The sequence below is a fragment of the Micromys minutus genome (assembly GCF_963924665.1).
Source record: "Micromys minutus genome assembly, chromosome: 5".
NCBI lineage: Eukaryota > Metazoa > Chordata > Mammalia > Rodentia > Muridae > Micromys > Micromys minutus.
In genome coordinates this window covers 82634775-82657831 of record NC_137974.1, presented here as the reverse complement: position 1 = coordinate 82657831, position 23057 = coordinate 82634775, and the positions used below count along the sequence as shown (strand labels likewise).

At 42.8% G+C, this 23057-nt stretch overlaps 1 pseudogene across 1 annotated transcript in view; it reads right to left on the bottom strand.

The window, feature by feature from the left end:
- LOC308421213 (D-3-phosphoglycerate dehydrogenase-like) overlaps positions 1-22696 on the bottom strand; it is a 155053-nt pseudogene extending 132357 nt beyond the window's left edge. The window contains exons 1-2 of the transcript in view: positions 22625-22696; positions 21626-21857 (exon numbers count right to left, since the gene is read on the bottom strand). The product of the transcript in view is annotated as a D-3-phosphoglycerate dehydrogenase-like (transcript). The remainder of the gene's footprint in view (positions 1-21625; positions 21858-22624) is intronic.
- Positions 22697-23057: the final 361 nt, after the last annotated feature.

Below are 23057 nucleotides of genomic sequence, written 5' to 3'. Positions count from 1 at the left end.
GCACATCAAGGACAGTATTAAAACTCCTATTTTGTACCATCTGTGAGGTTTTATTCGTAGATAATGTCATGGTCTACAGAAGACGACTCATGCCTCTCCACAGTGGATGACATTGCTTCTCTTCTTAAATAATTTCTGAATCTGCTTACCATAGTCACACATACAGAGTTTTTAGTTTTTTATTTATTCTTTTAACGTTTCCTACACGTGTACAATGTGTCTTTCTCATATGCATGCTACATTTTTCTTCTCCAACTCCCTCCAGGCCTTGATTCATGTCTCCCAACTTAAAGTGCTTTCATTAATTTGTTTACTTACAGTTCTGTGTATCTATATGTAGTTTTGTGAGCACAAATAAAGTGCCTACTAATGCTAAAGAGGGCATTGGAGCTCTTGGTCCTGGAGTCACAGGTGGTTATAAGACACCTGATTTAGGAACCAAATTCAAGTCCTCTGCAAGAGCATCGGGCCTTCGTAACCACTCAACCATTCCTAAGTACTTAAGTCATTTCTCCAGCCTGCCTCCATATATCTATATATAAAGAGTGCTCACTGACTTCAATTAATACTGCTCATGTGAAGACCGGTGTGGGTTAAGCCCCTGGTACATGGGTAGCCATGTCCTGAACAAAAGTGGCTTTTCCTTCACAACACTCGTCAACTGTCATTCTCTCCTGGGACAGACCCTTCCCTGTGCTCCCAAAATTTCTCGCTGGAACTCTGATGGCTTTGATCCTGTGTGGATGGGGAGATACCCACACCTGTTGTGTGTTCTTCTGTGCAACAACCATGTTGTGTCTGAAGACAGCATGTCACAGCGCCCCTACCTTTCCTTTCTTCTTCTGGGTCTTACATTCTTTGTAATGACTCTTCTACAGATTTTCTTGAGTCTGAGAGTGACGGAGGCTGATGCTGATGTCCCCTAAGAGGTTGCTGTAGCTGTCCCATCCATGGGGTTTCCTCCCTGTGAATCTCCGTGAGTGTGAATTCCAGACTCTGCAACTTGCTGTATAAAGAAGTTTCCCCGAATAAGGTCAACAACAGCATAAATGCATGAGCACAACAAATGACAAATGACAACATGGGGTTGCAGACCATTTCCGCTCCTTCAGCCCTTTCTCTAGCTCCTTTGAATTAGGGTCCCCATGCTCAGCCCAATGGTTGGCTGCAAGCACCCTCATCTGTATCAGTATGGCTCTGGCAGAGCCTCTGAGGAGGCATCCAATGGGAAGAACAACATTGTCAACCAATCAAACCCTCCAGAGCTCCCAGGGACTAAAACACCAACCATTGAGCACACACGGAGAGACCCATGGCTCCAGTTGCATATGCAGTAGAGGATGGAATTGTCTGCCATCAGTGGGAGAGGGCTTTGGTCCAGTGTGGGCTCATTTTCCCAGTGTAGGGGAATGCCAAGGTGCTGACGTGGGAGAGGGTGGTTAGGAGAGGGAGCACCTTCACTGAAGCAAGGGGAGAGGCTCTTAGGGAAAGGTAATGACATTTGAAATGTAAATACAGAGAATATCCAATAAATATTTGAGAAACAAAAATAAACAAACAAAACCAAATGACAATATGACCATTCAGCCAAACAAAGCTTCCCCTAAGGCTAATGCCTGCAAGGCAAGTGGTTTTGACCAGGTTTTCAGTATCGGGCCTCACTTCCAATCCTAAACTAGTCCATTGTGCTGGTGTGACAGTATTGTAACACACATAGGCGTGGCATCCAGGGCTGTCTTCCCAAGCCCCAGCATTTCTCACCGCACATCTCAGTACTATGAAAGCAAAGCAGCAGGGTTAGAATTTCCTGGTCAATCCAAGTTGGATTTTATTGCGAATCCTACACTGGACTTAATGCCCATTGTTACCGTAAATCAAAGGTTTTTCATAGCCTATGCAGAAGGGGGAATTCTCTTTCTGTTCAGAGATTTGTTGTGTTGGTTGTGTTACCTTCTTTAAAAAAAAAAAAGAATAATGTTAGTATGCTTTTGGGGGTCTACTTTATTCTCTTCCATTCATCTACCACACTTTCAACTCTTATTCCACCGCAATCCCTTCTAACCCCCCAACACTAGATAGGGCAGAAAGAAGGTTTAGAGGGGAAAGGGCTGTAGACTGCTTTAGCCTACTGCTGGCTGATCAGGGGCATTGGGTTCCTCGGTTGTCCGTTCGTGTCAGAATATCTCCAAGTTCTTCTCATACCTTTTCTCTCATGACCACTGGACAAACTCCAGCCACAGGAGCCAGCAGCAGTGCGCTCTCTTAAGAGTTTTCAGGATTCTAAACATAAACTATCTGCAGCTGGACAAAAATCATGCCCCTGCCCCCTCTCCTGGTGCAGGAGATTAATGATAATTACCTAGGATTTTTAAAAATCACATAATATAACTGGTCATTTTTTAAGAAACAAAATTCTTACTATGGACTGAAGGTTAGATTTTTGTCAAATACGTTCTCTGAAATCATTCCATGATTACAGTTTAATTAGTTGTTTGAAGGTTTTATACAATTTCTTTTAATCATAACTATTTCCTACCTCAACTCTTCACAGGCCTACCCACTCCCCTTACCCACCCACTCCCCTCACCCACCCACTCCCCTCACCCACCCACTCCCCTCACCCACCCACTCCCCTCACCCACCTACACCCTCACCCACCCATCCCCTCACCCACCCACCCCCCTCACCCACCCACCCCCCTCACCCACCCATCCCCTCACCCACCCACCCCCCTCACCCACCCACCCCCCTCACCCACCCACTCCCCTCACCCACCCACTCCATCACTCACTCCCCTCACCCACCCACTCCCCTCACCCACCCATCCCCTCACCCACCCACCTCCCTCACCCACCCAGCTCTGTCCCTTATTGTTTCCTTCTTTAATCTTTCAGGACTAATCTGTGCTGTCCCAATAATTTTGGAAATGAGGTCTTCCCTTGTAGTGCAGCTACAGTTTTTAAAAGTTCTGTCAGAATCAGGTATCATGTTCCCTGACTTTTAAATATTAAGGATCTTGCAGTCCTGGGATAGAGTCCCCTTTACCACGACGACCTGGTATTTAGAGTGTCAGGAAGTTTCACATCATTACTTGTGAGTTCAATGGGTCAATTGTTTCCATGAGTTACAATGACGTCACATGACTCGAATGAATTGTGCTCAGCATAGTCATTGGCAGGATTCACTTTAGTGATGTTTTCACATATCAAATACCACAGATCAAAGATCAATGCTTTAAAGTTTCCAAGGGGAAGGCTATCTCTATGGCTTTATGTTTTTATCTTGCTGGTAGAGACATACATTTTATTAATATATGCTTAGATTTTCTTTAAATACTTGTATGTGCCATGGGTATAGTATTAAAATCATGCCATAATTTGCAATTTCTCTGGTGATACTTTTCCTTTTAAACAGTGGATATCATCATCATTATCATCACTGCTATTATTATTATTATTATTACTATTAGAGAGGTAGGGGGCTGCTGCTTTGTTTATTGTGGCCTGTTTAGCTTCTATTGGCCATTTACATTTTCCATTAATTGTTATATTATTTATAAATTTCAAGTACCCTGCTTGTATTTTAATAATCACATTAAATATTATTAATGTCAATTTAGTAGCATTTTAAATATATGAAATATATATGTATAACATCTTTTATAATTTTCTTGTTCCCTCAAATATTTTATTTCTTTGTAGTAGTGATGTGTTTTGTTTTGTTTTTCTGTTGATGATGTCATCAAGCCCATTCCATTTATGGTCAGGCTGGGCCCTTTGCAGGTACTCTTTTGGTGACTTATCTTTGCAATCTCCACTCAGATCTTCTCTTATCAATGGCCATCCCAATGAACAGTGAGAAGTAGCTTACCTTTTCCCCCTTGTTAGTCCGGGTTATCTAAAGGAACAGAAAGGGTGGAATGAATACATTGGCTAGCTTTTATATCCAACTTTTTGACACAAGATGGAGTCATGTCGAGAGGAGGAAACCTCTACTAAGAAAAGCCCTCCATAAGATCCAGCTGTAGGCCATCCTATGGTGCACTTTCTTTACTCTTGGTTGATTTGGGAGAGCCTAAGGTTCTATGGGCAGGGCCATACTGTGCTAGTAGTGATCCTGGGTTCTATAAAAAAGCAGGCTAAGCAATCAAGAAATAGCAAGCCAGTAAGCAGAGCTCCTCTGGGGCCTCTGCATCAGCTCCTGCCAAGAGGTCTCTGCTCTAAGTGCCTAAGTGTGTGTGTGCCTCGGGTCTGAGGCTGCTGAGAGTTTGTTTTCATTTAACCCAATCCTTCACTTTAGGGCTTTAGGGAATCTCAGAACAACACTCTATGGGTGGGAACACACAGTCTGAGATGTGGAAAGCCTACGCTGTTATTTCCTGACCTTTGGGCCACAAGTCACCACTGGAAAACCACACAGAGAAGTCAGGAACAGAACGTTGGGGATATTGGGATCCATGGGCTGCTGACCAGGCTGGGACCATTGGAGTCCCATGGGCTGAGGATGGTGTCTAGCCTGGGGCCAGGGCTGGGAGTTCTAGTTTAGCTCATTGGTGATTGTCCTTAGTTTGGTGGTGGTTGTCTGGAAGCACAGAGAGACCTACAGGAGACTTAAGCTGCATCTCTGTAGGCAAAGGCCTTCCCCTTTCTCCCCATGGTGGTGGTAGATGAAAGAGACAGTCCTTGGTTCCATACTGTTTATTGGTTGTTCATCTTGGGAAATGGATGCGTATGAACTTCTCAGGATGGACCAGAGATTACCTTTTGAAGAGAGGAATGTCCAGGAAGAAGAGTTTATTGGCTAAACCCTCAGGAACTCTAGGTCCCTTATTAGCATGGAGAACTCTGTTTTGGTCTACATGACTGACATGGGGAGCATGGCGCACGTGTGTTCCGGGCCAGGAAAATGGAAGGGAACAGGGAGGTGCCCACCTTCTTAGGTGAGTCTCCCTGAGTTTCCGGGGTCTCAGACCCACTCTACCTTACCAAGTGTTTCCAGACAGGTGTCCACTCTCTTGTGTGTGTGTGTGTGTGTGTGTGTGTGTGTGCATTATTAGAGTGACTTACAAGCTATAGTCTAATATTGGCTTATTAGTAGTAATAATATTATTATTAGTAGTAGTAGTAGTAGAAAATCCAAGAGATTATATGTCTCAACAGTCTCAGTATGATTCTAGAGTTGCAGAGGAGTTCTAAGAAGCTGCTGGTCTTCTTCAGAATAAAGATCTAAAAAAAGTAGGTTCTAACGCCTCAGCAATAGAATTGATGAACTTGCCAGCAAGAGTTTGGACAAGCAGCAAACAGTCAGAGCTTCCATCTTCCTTGTCCCTTTATGTAACCTGCCACCAGAAGGTGTGGCTCAGATTTCGGGTAGTTCTTCATAAGCATGCTCAGCTGGTTGGGTTTCAGTTAATTTCGGATACAGTCAAACTGACAACCCAGATAATGCTCTCTCCCAGAACCCTTGATTACCTAGCAAAATTCCAGGGTCAGGCATGGGAAACCTCCTGTTGCTTTTTTTGGTCAAGGAAGTCCAAGAGACTCCTAAAACAATATAAGTTATTGCCACTGTCCTTGGTCAGCTCCTGGAACTTGAGAGTAAGACCCCATTGCAGAATACTCTACCTCCCACTTCACACGAAGGGCTTGGAGGAATCAATCTGGAACTGACCTGGAAGCCTCTTTCCTTAAGACTCGTCATCACAGTATACTAAGTTCTAATGCAAGCTGCCAAGTGAGAAAAGCAACCAGTAACTATACCCAGTTCTAAAGTCTATGGAACACAACAAAAGCCCGTAGAGAGAATCTCTTACTTACTGTGTAAAAGCGTCACCTGTCAATAAAAAGCTGCTGGCCTGTGAGCTGAGACAAGAATTGAAGGTGAGATATTTGTCAAAGAGAGAAAGGAATTCTGAGAAAGAGTCAAGAGCTTTTCTGAGAAAGATCAAGATCAAGAAAGATCTGCCCTGAACTCGGAGGAAGTTGGACACATGGAACTGCCAAACATGGGGCAGATACAGAGTAGAATAAGTGGGTTATATAAGATACAAGCTACTCAGAAAGAGAGCCAAAGCTTGTGGCCTAAGCATTTATTTATAAATGGTTAAGTCTCAGAGTCTTTATTCTGGGAACAAAGAGACAGGGTAGAAAAGCTCGAGGCTACAATAACCATAATAAGATATCCCCAAGAGTGCAATAGAAGCATTTTAAATCTGGTTACATGGTGACTAACAATGGTCTAATTACCCTTAAGGTCCACTCAATAGGAGAAATTAATGCCTAGCACTGTAAGCCTAACCAAGTACTTGTGACAAGACAGGTTATGAATTCTAGTGAGGAACCCACTGCTGTCACTTCCTGACACCAATATAGTCTCCAATTGCATTCTTCATGCTCATTCTTACCCACCCCCAGATAAGCATCGCTCCTACTTCTCTTCAAGAAGCTTATTTTTGAAGCAAGTCAAGACTTACTGTAAAAATCCACAACTGGTCAATGTGGGGAGAACAACAGACCATACTGTGCTCTACCCCAACTAAGACATCTACAAAGCAAGCACTATAGCTAAGGCTTATGGGACATCATGGAAGAGGGGTGGGAAGACTGTAAATGCCAAAGGATCATGGTACCTGCTGTGAGACGGTGTCTTAGAGACATGGCAAAGAAACTGTTCCCATGAAATCTGACTGTGAATCTGATACCAGGAGACAACTCTTCTTATTTACCAAGAAACTATGCAAAAACTGCTAATTCGTGAACCCATACTTAAACACACGGCTTTCCTTCTTTTATAGAAGTAAGTCATTGGTCCGAGGAACCCAAAACTTAGTGCAACTCAAAAGGAAAGTAATAAATTACATAATTACATCCTCAATTTTCATAAATTTCATTTAAGCTATGTCATATATCTTTGTTTCTAGAACCAAACTAATTAAACACATTAATTTTTCCCTATGTGCCATGAATCTCAACAACACATTTGCCTGTATGAAACCTGCAAAATGGCAACAGCTGGCATGCCTCCATAGACAGAGGGACTCTTACAAGGCCTCACTTCTAGATAACTAGGAATCGGCGACCACTGGCTGCTGAAAGAGGAGTCTGTTTCTTCAGGGATGAGCACCTAATATATTATCCAATCTCAAGTGACCCATATGTGTGCTCCAAACATGAGTACAGATTAGCAATATCATATAAACTCAGTAAGGAATGTGTGTGTGTGTGTGTGTGTGTGTGTGTGTGTGTGTGTGTGTGTGTAAAACAATAAATGTAAAAGAAGAGGTCATAAATTTGTCAGGGAGTGGCAAGGAGATACTTGAGCAGTTGGAAGAAGGGAACTGTCTTTGTCAGGGTTTCTATTCCTGAACAAAACATCATGACCAAGAAGGAAGTTGTGGAGGAAAGGGTTTATTCATCTTATACTTTCCACATTGCTGTTTATCAACAAAGGAAGTCAGGACTGGAATTCAAGCAGGTCAAGAAGCAGAAACTGATGCAGAGGGTTGTTACTGGCTTGCTTCCCCTGGCTTGCTCAGCCTCTTTTCTAATAGAACCCAGGTCTACCAGCCCAGGGATGGCACCACCCACAATGAGCTGGGTCTTCCTCCCTTGATCACTAGTTTGAGAAAATGCCTTACAGCTGGATCTCATGGAGACATTTCCTAAAGAGAGGCTCCTTTCTCTGTGATAACTCCAGCTTGTGTCAAATTGACACAAAACCAGCCAGTTCAGGGAGAAAAGAGAGCAAATAAAGTACTCATATATAAAATTCTTAAAATTGTTTGAAATTAAAAACACTGTTGCAAACATTCTATTTTTGTGGCTTAATGAACTCATTAACTCCTGTTAGGACCAAATGTGCCATTGATTGTGATTTATAAATGCTTCCTGACACAAACTTATACATTTAGTCATGAATCATCAACATAATCAATTGTGTGCTTTTCAAATTCTATTTGTATTTGTTTTGGTTGTTCCACCTGTCCAATTCTGAAATTGACCTAAGTTGCTCACACATTGTGCTCATGTGTGTTACTCACATGATTTTGTGTTTGAATTATTTTATTTTTTCTCCACCCAATGCAAGATATAAAGGGAAAGATTATCTACCTGTTGCAAACCTGGAAGCCTGTTAAAATACATACTTTATACATAATATGTTGGACATAAACTAGTAAAGAAATAAAGCTTCAACCTAGACTTTTCCACATGAGGCTGCCAGAGGCTGACGGGAAGACTGCAGCCCCAGGTCATATGACTCAGCTTGCTTCATTGTGTCTCCTCTTAATTTTTCAGGGGTTTTAGGTTCACCTTGTTTGGCATTAATAGTCACCTGTCCTTTGGTCTGATTCCATCTGCATAGTACTTGTGGTCTCTGCCTTTATTTCCAATCACACATACTTATTTTTCAATATACATATTTTAACTAGTATATAGCTAGATTTTTTAGAAGCAAAGCTGGCCATTTCTATGTACTCCTTTGTCCTTGCAGTTCACGTTTTTGACCAATTTCTCTTCCGAGAGTGTTGCTGTACCCAATTAACTCTACTCAATTGATCTGGACAGCTCCCGCTTATTCCTGCTATATGCCCCAAAGTTTTACATTCCCTAATGAGAGGCAAAGCACTCAGCCTTTATATTTTTATATGCCTTAAACATCTCAATGGCTGAGTCACTTCTTTATCTCTACTGTGTAACCCACCTCCCGATGCTCCCAAGTTATTACTACAACTTATATCCCATCTTGACTGTCCTAGACCCAGGTTTCTCCAGCTCCTCAGGGCACCTGAGCTCCCTGCCTTCCACACCACTCAGGTGAGGTGTCTCTCCTCCTTCCCAGGCACCATGGCTCTTTCACCCTTCTTTTTCCTCAGTCCCTTCTCCAGAAATCCTAAAAGTCCCACCTGTGTCTTCTGTGCCCAGCCATTGTCTGTCAGCATCTTTATTTACCAGTTGGAACCAACAGGTGGCAGGATTCCTCAGTCTGAGGTGTGGGACACTGCAAACATATTTTGGGGGCAACTAGCATGAGAATACCCGTGAACTTCCCAGGTGCTAGTTTAAGAGATTCTGTATGCTTGCCTGAGTCTTTTTCCCTTCTCCTCAGGAGATTCGTGCTAGATGAATTTATGTGTTTATTTGTAGAAATGCTCTGCCTTCCTCTATACTCACCCTCCTCTTTGACATGAAAAACATATTCAAATACTTCCATTTTCTCTTCCCAGTTGATAACTCTTCATTGTGGTTCAAACAGACCATCGCACTTTCTTTCTAAGTGATTGTGATTCTGTTTCAGGGATCTCTGTCCTGTCTTACGACTCTACCTCATTCTTACTTACCGGGATATCAGGTGTGAATACATGCCAACCTTGGTTCATTCATTGCCTGCTTCAATGCTCTTACTTGGTAATTTTCCAAAAAAAAAAAAAAAAAAAAAGTGTTACAGGTTGATAGGTTCATGGAAACCTAATAAGTTTCCTCATACTTTTCTTACTTCTTAAAAAGACACGAGCCGAATAAAGCATCACAATCCACATCTTCTATACTCAGATGCCTGCCTATGCCTTCTACTACTGTCTGATAAGCCTACCTATTTGTATGTGTCCCTGTGCCCGCGCTCTCCGGCTGTCCTTGGCTATGGGGATGTATTTGCTTGTATAACTTCTCAGGGCTGGGCTTTGGGGTACTACCCAGATTTCTGAGACTGAGCTGTGGCATCCCACGGGTGAAGGAGGGAACTAGAGGAGCCCCCAGCTGCCTGATAAGGGTCCCAGGGGAAAGCTGTATGCTTTACCTTCTCTTAAAGCGTCCTCAGTTAGGGAACAAGGGTGAGCCTTGACGCAGCTTTTAATCATTAGGGTTCTCAAGCCAGAGTGCAGTGCTGACCTGCTCACCACATCTCTCCTCAGCATCCGCTGGTTTCTGTTAGTCACTCAGAGATCAAAACACTGCTCTGGCCATGTTTGTCCCCATCTGTGGAGCTCTCTATATGGAAGAGTGAAACTCCATACATTTGGTGATGACCAGAAAGCTATGCCCTTAGTTGAACTGCTTTCTACATTTGGCTGTGAAGACACAGAGATTAGGTGTAAGATAAAAGTGACAAGAAAATGCATATTTCTATAATGCTTTATTTAATGCTTTGTTTGTGGCCAGAGATTCAAACTTGTCTTCCCTTGATAGCTCATCTGAACAAAAAATATCTAGTAAGCACAACAGTCCTCTCTCCCTTCTAAAAATGGAAACACCACCACTCCTGGATCAAAGCTAGATCATCAAACTATCCTTAGTTGTTTAGCTCAGGCCTAGGAACTGCTGTCTATGTATACTCTTCATTTTTTAGGGAATAGAATAAAGTCTTTACATTCTAATCAATCTTTAGATGAAAATGTAACATTTATCAGAAGCCATCATAATTTGGGAAAGCAAGTAAACTATACATTTACATTACTGACAGGAAATGACTGATGGGCAAAGGAAACAGACCACAGTAGTGGAACTTGAATCTGAATTACTATAAGACCGTGGCCTCCCAGGATCTTCTCCACAAGAACAAAGACTGAGGGGTGGTCGATTTGGTGCTAGTGGGTTCTGTTTGCCCCCACCTGCAAGATTTGTTCAGCTGGACTTTTGAATCTCCCACAGCCTGCAGGCTGTTTCGGTGTGAACTAACCAGGCTTCCCAACTTTGTGCAAACTATCTAACCCTCTGTGTTATCCCCAAGCAACCAATCTGGAGAGAAGAAGAGGGTGCCCTCCCTCATACTCAAGCATAAAACCCCAGCCCCTCCAGAGGGGAAGACGCAGCCTTGGAAACTATCCCACTTGGAGAGGCCATATCTTGTCTTTTCACTCTGCCAGGTACTCTGTAGCACTTTCCTTTTCAATAAGACTTGGCTTTGTGTCGTGACTGTGATTTTTCCTGTCTTTGAGTCATTTAATTAGCAGAGAAAGTGAACCCAAGCTAAGACCCCTAGACAGAAGCAAGGCTACTCTTCAGAGAGCTTTCTGATATAGAATTGCTATCACCTACCCACTAACTTTGCCTCTAAATAACGTGTGCACACATGAGCCGCAGCTGTGCAAGGCCGCTTCACCCCCATACCGCTTCACCCCTGTACTGCTAAGCTTCCTAATTTGAGTGCCAGATATAAAACCATAAATAAGGAAGTATGTTGGTTTCACTTTGGGGTGATAGACTAAAAAACAAACAAACAAACAACTATAAAAGAAAGCAGGTTCAAAAGCTGCGTGGCCCTGAAACACTGAGAATGTGTGGCCTGAAAAATGACCTACTGGATCATTTTGTAAACTGTTGAGGGATCAGCATCTGTCGTTTCTTAGCTCATCATCATATTGTTGTAGCTGTGTATTTGAAGTGTTTAGATCTTCGGCATATCTGATCTATAAATATAGTTAGCTTGCCTTAAATAAGGGAAGGCTTCAAAAGCCCAAGGGAGCTTTCCTAGTTCCACCGGGAGTCAGGAGACAAAGGACAGCCCAACGAGGTGATAATTGCGAGTTCGGATTGGATCAAAAGAACATCAAGTCTTTCGCTTGGCACAGATTTAACCAGTCTTCGTACTATAGTCACACCAACACTTCTCTGGAGCCATCATTGTTAAGTGCGATCACAACACAACGCTTTAGAGTATTTAACAATCCAGACGTCGTGGTGGTAACTACAGTTCTCCCCGAAGCCAATTAACATCGATCAAATGCTGCTCTTTGTTTCACAAGGCAGTTTACTAAGTTCCTTCAAAAACACCGGGGTTTGACCTCCTGTGTCAGAGTTCCGGTTGCAGAGACTTGACTGTCACATTTTTATCCATGGGAGGGGGGGATTTCCAAGGTACAATGGACACTGGGGACCACTTCCTCCTTGGCTGTTCTCAACCTTTCCTTATGCTTCGACCCTTTAATATAGTTCCTAGTGCTGTGGTGACCCCTGAACCCTGTTACTGCACAGCTGTTATTTTTGCAACTGCTCAGGATCATAATGTAGACATCTGATATTACAACCCCGCGAATAGTTCATTTGACCCCCAAAGGGGTTGAGGCCCACAGGTTGAAAACCACTGAGAGAGAGCCTAGCTCTTAGAGTTTAGCCACGCTCCCAAGTCCTTGTTACAGAAACAAGCTCATCAGGGCCACAGTGTTGGGAGCATGTGGGGTTTAAGGGGTGACAGTTAGTAGAAGGTCCTCAGACGACCTGAGGGTATGGTCTTGGAAGGATTTCAGATGTCTAGCCTCTCTCTGGCTTCCTGTTTGGAAGTGCTTTCTTTATGTATCACTGAGATCCACCATGAAATGATACAAGGAACTTACAAGGACTTTTAACCAAAATTGTATACTAAATAAATACATTTGCCTCATCAAATTAGCCTGCCTCGGGTAATTTGCTACAGTAATATAAACCTAACAAAGAGCTGAACTCTCTCTATACAATGTTGTTTTTACATGTATATTCACAGGACAAAATTTACTTTTGAAATTAGCTACATCAAGAGATGAATGTCATATGATAGAACAGAGCGCAGACTGTATTATAATATAATTATTAAGATGTATGAATTAATTATTTCCCTAATTTCTCAATTAATATTTTTAGACAATGGCTGGTCATGGGTGTGGAATCCTAAAGCTGTGTTAGGTCGTCCGAAGGCGCCCGGAATACATCTCCATTAGCTGCAAAAGGGTCTCTTGAAAAAATCGTAGCTGAAAAGTCCAACAGGAGAAGAAGCATTGCTGGAGTTGAAAAGACACAGTAAGTTTGTTTTTATGTTCAGTTGAGGTGCCTGGATTTTTCAGGCATTGGACTCTCCTCTAAGAGCCACCAAATCCTTAAGCTGTCCCAGCAACACTTTCATCTAAGGATCTCGGGAGATTCACCTGTCTCCCGTGCATTCAGTAAAGACATAGAGAAGGGACCCTCCCTCCCCAACCTCCACCTTGCCTAGAGACAACCTGAACATTTCCAGCCTTCGAATGCTTTGCTATTCTTCATCCACTGACATTCCTGGCCTGTGTCTCTCCTTTAGATACTGAATAATTCTGTAGCTCGATATATAGTGATAAAGCAATACAGCATGCCAATCAGATTTAATATGCCCCTTACAGCTTCAAAAGTTTTCTTACACACACACACACACACACACACACACAACATGATATATAGTCTTGCCTTACTTGGGCATTAAACAGTTTTCAGTCACTATTATATACAGAAGAAGCAAGAGGCCTCCGTGTAATTTGGATTTTGCCAGGTATCTAATTTCAACCTAATGTCCTGTTAGGAGACTCAGCCAGGAAGTCTATCTGCCGGTCCATTTGGGGACAAGGCTTGTTATCTCCAGTCCACGACAATTTCTGGTTTTCCATTCCTTGTTCTGGGATGATAACAGTGTGATTTACACGTATTCCTAACAAATGAGATCAATTAAAATGTCAGAAAGTGGCACCTGTCTCAGGATAGGGTTGCACTAACAGTTTCCCTTAGCTTCATTTCCTGCCGTCCCGGAGACCTGCAGGCACTGTCTGCACTAGACTAACAATGAGGCACTGTTCCCTAATGGGCATGGACTAAAAGCCAGCCTTATCCTATGGCCTAGATAGATGATTATTTCCTTCACTGGAAACAACAGGTGTATTTTTCAACTCACTCAGACACAGATGATTCTGACTTTCATAGATTCCATTACTACAGCTTCTTGAATTGCCCAATTTGTTACAAATTTACAATATCGGCTGCCTCTGTGGGTGAATTAACTAATGAAATAGAAACTATCTTTCATTTGTGTTCATCACAGAATGCTTTTGATCATTATGAGGCAAACTTGATACTTTGCAAAGATCTTAGCCTGTGGAGAAGGAGAAGATGGTTATTTAAGAATGAAAACAGCCCTGGATACAATACTGAATTTTTTTTCTTTGCACAAAAATGGTGTTAATAAAGAAATAGGAGCGGCATGAAGTCTATGTTAAAATATTATGTTCTGAGACCTTGGCTATATTTTTCAGTATGCTTGCTCACTATTGGGACGGGGAAGTGAGTTTTGCCAGCCCCTTTCACTGACAGCATGGAGTACATAATCAAAGGTGAAGAGCCATGCTCAGATCTACGTCTGAGAATTAGAAATTGTGTTTATGAAATCCGCTGTTCTTATTAGAATCCTCAAGGTACCATTTCAATGGAAACCAGTCTCTAGTCCCAAGTGACATAAATTCCAAAATCAGATGACATCAAAGACCGCAGGGAGTTTTCCTAGTAATGTAGTTGTAATTCCCTTTGCCAAATGCCAGGCTGAATGTAAGCGATCTGCTTCCCCTGCCCATTCCTGGGGTATTCTATGGTGAATGCCAACTACCCCTGTACATCCTAAGATAGAGATGTCTTTGATCTACACAAGTGAGCTCGAGCAACCCACGACATAGACACCCGATTTGTCAGTCCTGAAAAATAAACAGCATAAAAGTTTGTTACATCTTACTCGGTTATAAAAATGCAATTAAAGCCAGTCGTCCAGATAAGCTGCCAATAGACTTGAATGGTTTCTTTGCTCTGCAGCTAGAGCACACTGAACTGTATAGGCTGCAGAGAGAGAGAGAGAGAGAGAGAGAGAGAGAGAGAGAGAGAGAGAGAGAGAGAGAGAGAGAGAGAGAGAGAGAGAACGGCTGCTTACGGTTTGAAATTTGATGTGTTAATGTTCAACCAGTTTAGTACTTTTAAAAATAGTTACACAGATTTGCCATTTAATTATCATCCACCTCCACATATAGTACTTATGTCATATCTTAGTCTGCAGTAAAGAATAAAACACATCAGAAGGAAATCTAATTACACCTTATCTCGTCTGCCATTTCTCCGCTGTGGTTGCAGACTGTAGGATTCAAAACCTGAAATCAAGGCAACTCTAGTAATTCCTAGCAGGAGGGGGCGTCAACAAAGCTATAGCACAGAGAAAGCAAAAGTTCATACATTTAAAATACCGACAACCGATGTTATTCGCTAAAAGGGCCTGAAAGGCAGGTGGTGAGTGGATGTTCGGTGTTTAAAAAGCTGCTCTTACAAGGGGTTTAGTTCTCAGCTGCTGAAACAGTTCCCTGTCTACAGGCACAGAGCACACACACAGCATACATGCATCTATGTAAACCTATGGTTGATGTCTATATGCAGGGGACAGCAGGCACAAAATAAGGCAAGGCCTGTGATTGGACAGTAAAAAAGATTTCAGGGAATGAATCACTGGGCGAGGTGTAGGCATGACTTCCAGGTCAGAGAGAGGAAGAAGGGAGGAGGAAAAAGACACTTCTTTTGGATGGGAAGGAAGATGGAGACAACATGTGGGTAGGGGAGGCTCCCGGGTCAGGTGATAGATCTATTGGGATCCGCTGCCAGAGGATTCCTGACATGGATTATTACAGGACAATTTCTCTCATCTAGGTGGACAGTTTATATCATTATCAATTGGCTCTGAGTTTCTTGTGTGGATGTTTTGTGGGGTGAGAGCTTACCGATATAAATCTGATTGAAAAATCACAAGCCTTGAGAGTTTTGGTTTCACTGGGATGCTGGGAATGTACGTCCACAGCAGAGAGCCATCTGGGAGAGGGCAGCCATGACATAGGGCAAACCATGGAGGAGGGACTGCTGGGGACAGGGGAAAGGGGGTAGTGTGGCATGATGCCCGGAAACAAGTGACCAGTTTTCTAATATTTACCCCTACATTGACCAATGCTCATAAACATAGAATAAAAACAATTGTTTGTTTCCCAGAGAGATGACAATAAAGGTAAAACAAACAAACAAACAAACAAACAAACAAAAAATAACTAGGAAATGGAATTCTTGCAGTAGTCCTATCTATATGGACTGTTAAACACACTTGAGTCCTCCTCCTAAAAATCTGCTGGTGCTGCTAAAAGCATCTAGAAACTTCTTAGAAAAACTGTGTTGTTCTCTAAAAAACACCGTAGGTCTATAGCATAAAAGGAGCCTCGACTGAAGAAATGGTCAGTTTTTCAATATTACAAAGGAAGACTGTTCTAGAGTCATGGTTCTTACTGTTTCCTTTCATCCTCGTCCACCTGCCTACACTTTTAGTAAGTCACTTTATTAGCTCTGGACCATCATCCCTTCCTTCACCCTTGGAAAACAAGGCACATAGGCATGCATCTGGTTCATGTGAAGGGGGTTGTCGTTAACCTACAAGGTCTACCAGCATCTGTCACACTGAAACTGTTCACATCATTTCTGGTGAACTGGGAACTTAACTGATGACCTCCATAGCTGCCCAAACCCAAGGCTTTTCTTTAGCTGTGTGTGAGACGCCATGTGCCAATCTAAGCCATTGTCCTAAACTTAAAAGTCCACAAGACATTAGGGAACCATTCAAGCGGTACTTTGAGGTACCTGTTAGACAATAAAATATCTGATAAAAGGAATTATACATGATTGCATATGATGTATTGGTCTGAACATAGTCTCATGTCACCCAGTTGACTGTAATGGGCTAAGGCTGTTGGTTTGTTTTCGTTTGTTTGCGTGGTGTATGTTGTTTTTCTACCTTGCCCTCTCCAACTAGATACTGAATATCTTGTGACTAAGGTAATGTTCCTGATGGTCTTGTTCACCATAGAAACCACACACTCTTCAGTGATGTGCTTTATGAAGACTGAATGGGGAGCAATGGAAAGGGGTATTTTCTAAAATAATGTAGTATACGTGGGTGTGAGCTTTTATAGTAAAAGTAAAACACAATGTTGAAATCCGGGCCAAAAATTAGCCATACGGCTGTGTGTATTGAACACTGGGAAATGATTGGGGGCTAAAGAACAGTGTGTCAAAGGAGCCGGTTCCCAACTACTTAATTTCCTCAGAACATAAATATTAAGGATTTAAGGGCAGGAGACACATTTGTGCTGCCTAATTTTTGAGGTTACTATTCTAACCAGTTAGTTTAGAATAAGTATTTCCACGTCAGGGTCTATTTGAATATGGAAAAGGTATACTAAAAGTTGTATTCTCTAGACATGTTAAGTGTCATATAAGTAATTCTATTAAAATCACCTCCCACCAGACAATTTACCCTGTCTCAGTCACTCCTGTGCCTATCAGGCGTGTATTGTACTAAGTTCAACCCCAAGGTTCAGAGTCAGAATGTCACACTCTAGACAGGCTCGATGTGATAGCACTTTTAATGTCAGCTTGCACAAGTTAGAATCACTGAGCCCCAGCTGAAAAACTGCCCTGATTGCCTTTGTGGATAGGGGAAAGACTCACCCCAATATAACTGCATCTTCAGGTAGTGGTCCAGACTCACCCCAATATAATGGCACCTTCAGGTACTAGCCCAGACTCAAATCTATGGCAGAAGGAAAATCATCACCTTTGGCTCCTTGGGTTTCCCTCTTGCTTCTTGGCTGCTGCCATTTCATTCTCTGAGAGTAGAACCAGCATTTTAGATTCCATCACTGACTAAAGTTCAGATGCTTTTCAAGAACATTCCTCTTTTTTTTTTTTTTTTTTTTTTTTTTTTTTTTTTTTTTTTTTTTTTTTTTTTTGGTGTCAGATTGGGACTTCTCAGACAACCAGCTTTATGGACATAGCAAAAGTACCAGGTGGTCAACCTTCCACTGCAGAGGACAATTACTAGTCCTTGGTCTCTCGAGTGTGAGACAAACATTGTCACTATTTTAGTGTAAGGTGATATAAATAAAATCACAGACACACACACACACACACACACACACAGGCACATGTGTACACACTTGAACATGTACACACACACCTCCAAGCACAGAAGCCCAGCACTTAGAAATTCTCCTAGACAGGCATCCATCCCACATCCCACATGTGGGGCCTCTCATTTCTGAATAAATTCTTCAGTGCCTTTCCATAAAAGAGAAAGTCCAAGAAGGAGACATTGATTAATTCCTCTTCCGCTGTCAGCCCCTTGAAATCTCAGGCTTGGCTTATATCACCAACACAAAGGGCACCAACAATAAATACTCCGTAGTTGTCATGTATCAAAAGAAAATGATTTCCATCCCAAGTGGACTAGTGATTATGATTTGACATCAGTTTATGATGACAATTAAGGGACAAAGAGAATTAATGTTTTAACGAGGGATCTTGGGTGGCCATCTATGAGGTCAGTTAGAGCTTCGGCACCCAGGGAAACCACTCACTCTTCCTCCTGTGAGCCGGTTTTCAATTCAGCTGATTGATGTTGTGTGTGTTCTCTTCGGCTGCTGCCTTTAAAAGCATTGTTTACCACCGTGTTATAATCAGCATGCCTCCACAGCCCCTATTACCCTTGATAACAGTGCCTCTGCAATTTGGACCTAAAAGAAATAGGTCTGGGATAGGCCTTCTGATGCCTGGCGCTGCCCCGCAGACCTGTTATCACCATACGTAATTTGTTTTCAAGAACAGTGATTTACATTTCAGTTAGATTACACCTTTTAATGCATCTCTGAGGTAAAGTGGCTGCTGAGCGGCCCCAGAGCTCTGTCACATTTCAAAGACTACATCTGAGCCACCATGAAGAGGCCTCCAGCTAAAATTAAAACCCAAAGGGGGAACAGTTTTTCATGATGCGTTAGTAGCCCCTTGTGGGTGACAGACAAGAGATGAACGATGAATGTGCTGTCTGCCTTGGTTTGGAATACTGTTCTGCCACTGAGACATCCCCTGTCCAGCACAGAACAGGAGAAAATGGCAGTGTCTAGAAACATCACCTGGAGAGGTTAAGTATAGGTAAAAATCCCCTCACCAGACATCTGAGAAGGCACAGCTGCCATTGGTAAATATGTGCTATAAAAGGACCAGAAAGTTAGCAGAGCAAAAGTAATACGAAAACTGGCAACTTTTTATTTAAAATGTACATCATTTTCATAAACGCCTTTTAAATTAACTTTAGGTTTATTTGTTTTATGTATATGATTGTCTTCCTACCTGTATGTATATACCATGTGCATGCAGTGCCCGTGGAGGTCAGAAGAGGGTGCTTGGTCACCTTGACTTGGAGTTTCAGGAGAGTTTGAAGCTGTCATGTGGGTACTGGGAACTAAACCTGGGTCCTTTGCAAAAACAAAGCAAAATGTTCTTAACCCCTGAGCCAATCTTCAGTCCCTAACTGAGGACTGTCTTACGGCAGAAAGTTTTTTCTTGATGTAATATGATTAAAACCTTTGTTAAATTATATCTTTACTCCTGAGTTTGGTAGAAGAAATAGGTTAAAAATCTGAGCTGTAATATCTGACAGGCAGAAACTGCTAAGCAACAAAAGAGTCAGAGCACTGGGTGGCACCTCTTACTGTGTGTGTAGCAAACTATGAGAAGAGCAAAATAATTGAAAGTCATAATTTACCATTAAGAGGAAAGAATACAGAGTATTAATAATAATTGCACACATACACACAGAGAGAGACTTATGCAGGCACATGGATGCATGTGCGCACACACATACACATGCACACACACACATGCACACACACACACACACAGAGAGAGAGAGAGAGAGAGAGAGAGAGAGAGAGAGAAACATACAAACACACCCTAGACCTTTCTCCTGACTCTTGTATTCTTTCTGCATCTTCTTTTCTTCTTTCTGAGTTCCCTGAGCCCTGAAAGGAGGTATTTGATGAACACACTCTGTTTCAGGCTGATTGTTTTGGATGCAGGCCTCTCACTCTGAGTGATGTCTGGCTGTGGGTCAGTATATTTGCTCTCACTTGCTGGAGGAAGAAGCTTCTAGCAAGGTACCAATTGATAAGTGTAGCAGGATATTATTCATTATGTTACTATATTTTTTGTTTGGCTTTAGAACAGTATTATTATTTGGTTTTACCCTACATCTCTGGGGTATCTAGTCTTGGCCACCTAAGCAGTGTCAGGTATGGGTTTCACCTCTTGAACCAGGCCTTAAGTCCAATTAGATATTGTGTGGCTGCTCCCACAGACTTTGTGCCACCATTGCTCTAGTGTATCTTGGAGGCAGGACACCATAGTAGATCGGAGTTTGAGGCTAATTTGATGTTTCCTCTTTTGGTGTTGTGCAGAGTACCTAGGACGTTTGTCTTGTGTTCTAGCCTCTTTCATTGCTTCTATATATGTGAGAGAGAGGTCTGGCAAGCCAGAAATACTACCAGAAGTCTCAGAATGGTCACAGGACACTCCAGGACCCTCTCATGATTTGAGTCTTTACTTGGAAGAAATTGTGTGTGTTTGTGTGTGTGTGTGTGTGTGTGTGTGTGTGTGTGTGTGTGTGTGTGTGTTCGCCTGTGTGCCTGCAGGCTCAACCCCTGGGGAAATAAAAACTGGGAGAACAAAGGTTTCTGTTTTCAAATAATAAACCCATTAATTTAATCATTGCATTTATGCTAGCATTTTTAGACATGAGAACATACTAAAGTATATAAAAAAAAAAACAACTTTAACAAAAGAGCAGAGAAATACATTTTATTGGAGGACAAAGTTTAAAGGGGGAAAATTGCTGTTTCTTCGCACAGTAAGAGGAAAAACATGTAAAAAACATTCCATGCCCACATGCTGGGCCTATTCACTTCACAACCTTGGTGGATTTCCCCCAAAATACAGAAGAAAATTGTATAATTCCCCTTTTAGCCAATAGAGGGGGAATCATTTGAATAGCGCTACAAGCTAATAAATACCAGAGACAATCTTCTAAACCAGATTTCTCTGGTCAGAGCTGCTCTCCCAACGTCGTCAAGGGGGCGGAGCTGTGCTGCGATGTCAAGGGGGCGGAGCTGTGCTGCATTAGACACAAACATTCCCTGTATCCAGGGCATGTCTGAGCAAGCAATGGCGCAGCAGGCAGAAGGGCCATCCTTAGAAGTCTCCATCTCCACACCAAAGTCAATAAACTCAATATATGCTCAGCGCTATTCAAGTCCTAAAGTGGGGGGGGGGGGGGTATGAAAGATGAAAAAAAACAGTGATCTCTGGCAAATATTTGTGAGATGAGAGAAGGAGCTACGGATCTGCAGAATCTAGTTAGCTACTAGTTTGTAGAGTGTTAAAGGTTTTTCGAAAGGAAAACAAAATTGTTGGAGTTTGGGATTTTTGGGAAAATTTGCAGCGAGTGCTGAAAAGACCTCCCATGGTGCTTTGCTCCCAGCACGCGCACTAGTCGGAGTAACAGATGGATTTAGCAGAGCTGTTCGGGCGAACTGTGAGATGCCCTCTGCCCTCACATGTGTTGCGTGAACCTGGGACACCCTAGAACACACACTCCGTGGTGTGGTACATGCACACCAGGGAATTCAGTGTGCGCTCAGAGAAGGTGGAGTATTGGCAATCCTGTCTCTGCAGGGCAAGGTCCTTAGATCCCTTACTAACCCTGAGTCTGTTACTAGTTTCCTGTTTCTTCAAAGGCACTGACTTGCTGATCTGTGTATAAGCTGAAGGCAGGCATTGATCCTCCTGGGGACCAAAGACCGAAACTGTGGCTGCTGGCAGGGATCCCGGGATGCTCTAACCCTTCATGCCTTTCCAGTTTCAGTGTCTCAACTCGCGGGAAGGCATTTGAGGATGAGAATTCTATTTTAAATGTATTCAAATGTAATTTCCTTTGTATAAACAGCCAAAGCCCTGAACCAGACCATACTCCTTGATGTGGTTGTATCTTTTAACTCCGCGCAAAGACCTGTTATCCAATAAGCATCGCCAGACCTGGCGAGCTGCGTCCTTACTGGTAAGTCGGTACAACACGCCAAATGCCTGTGGGTAATGTAGCCCACGTGGCCAGCTCGTCTCTTCTAGCCCCTTTATCCGAAAAGACGGATTTGTACTGTCGTGCTGAAGCCAGTCACAGCTCAAACTGGAGATACGAGTCTAGAACAATTTACGCATGCAAAATTGAGGGATTATATTTGCAGCGATGGTAACGGTACTAGGAACAAGAGAGCCGACCAAATCGTGTTCAGGGCTTTAAGTTTACCGCCGTGTGGCTTATGTGTACGTGCGGTTGGGTTTCTGAATGAGGCCAATTGAAACGTGAACTCATCGGTATTTTTCTTTCCGGCTCTGTATTTGAATAAACGTTATTACACATCGCCTTTGCCGGCGACGGGGACATCACAGCTCAGACGAGAATGTTCACGTGACTTAGATGAAAGCACTGATGTGAAGTTTCTGTTCCTTCTTGTCTCTCTCTCCTGATTTTAAACTCAGCCCCGATTTTCGTTTGGCTGGCATTTGCCCCTTTGACTTTTCCCCATATTCCAGAGATGGTGTATGCTCCAAACACATAACATTATCAACTTTAAGGGCTGCAATTGATTGAATATTTTGACAAATATACCCCCCCTAATCCCTGAAGCCATATGGACGTGCGGGGTGCCATATGGAATAAAGCACTCTGCTTTATGAGAGGATCCAAAAGCTTTTTTTTATTAGCGGTTATTTCCTTGAACTGAAAACTGATTGAATTTTGAATATTCCATCACTGAGGATAGTAATCCTGCTGGCTGTGTTTCCAGCAGCATCCTCGGAGATGGGAGCGTGCTGCTAAGTAGAAGCAACTGATGGGGTGTGGGGCACCACGTTTTGTTTGCTTTTTAATATTGGGGGAAAGGCTGCGTCGGCATTCCGGTGTCCACTCGGGTGACCTCGTCAGGAAGTGACAGGAAGAGATCAATTGGCAGCCTTGAAAGACTGGAAAAGTACGGCATGTCCGGTGTAACCGGAAATACGAGACAGGCAGTTAAAGCCCCCTGAGTCAAACACCCCAGTGTGTCACAGGGGACCCACGTCCTTTCTGATTGTCCACACCACTGTCTCGGTTCAATTCTCTTTCTATCGAGCTCCATGTCTGCAAGGTGATTACAGGAAGAAGGAGCTGATATCCACACGTGACAATGTCTGAGAGAGGCTGTAAATCACACCCTTCAGAGCCTGATCTACAGCCTGTCTCAGATATGATTCGAAAGATACCCTTCACACCACATTCTATGCCTTTCAAGCTCAGTCCAAAACTAAACCTGTGGGGGGGGGGGAATCTGCTGGGGGCAGGAGGGAGTCTGTTAGGTCCAA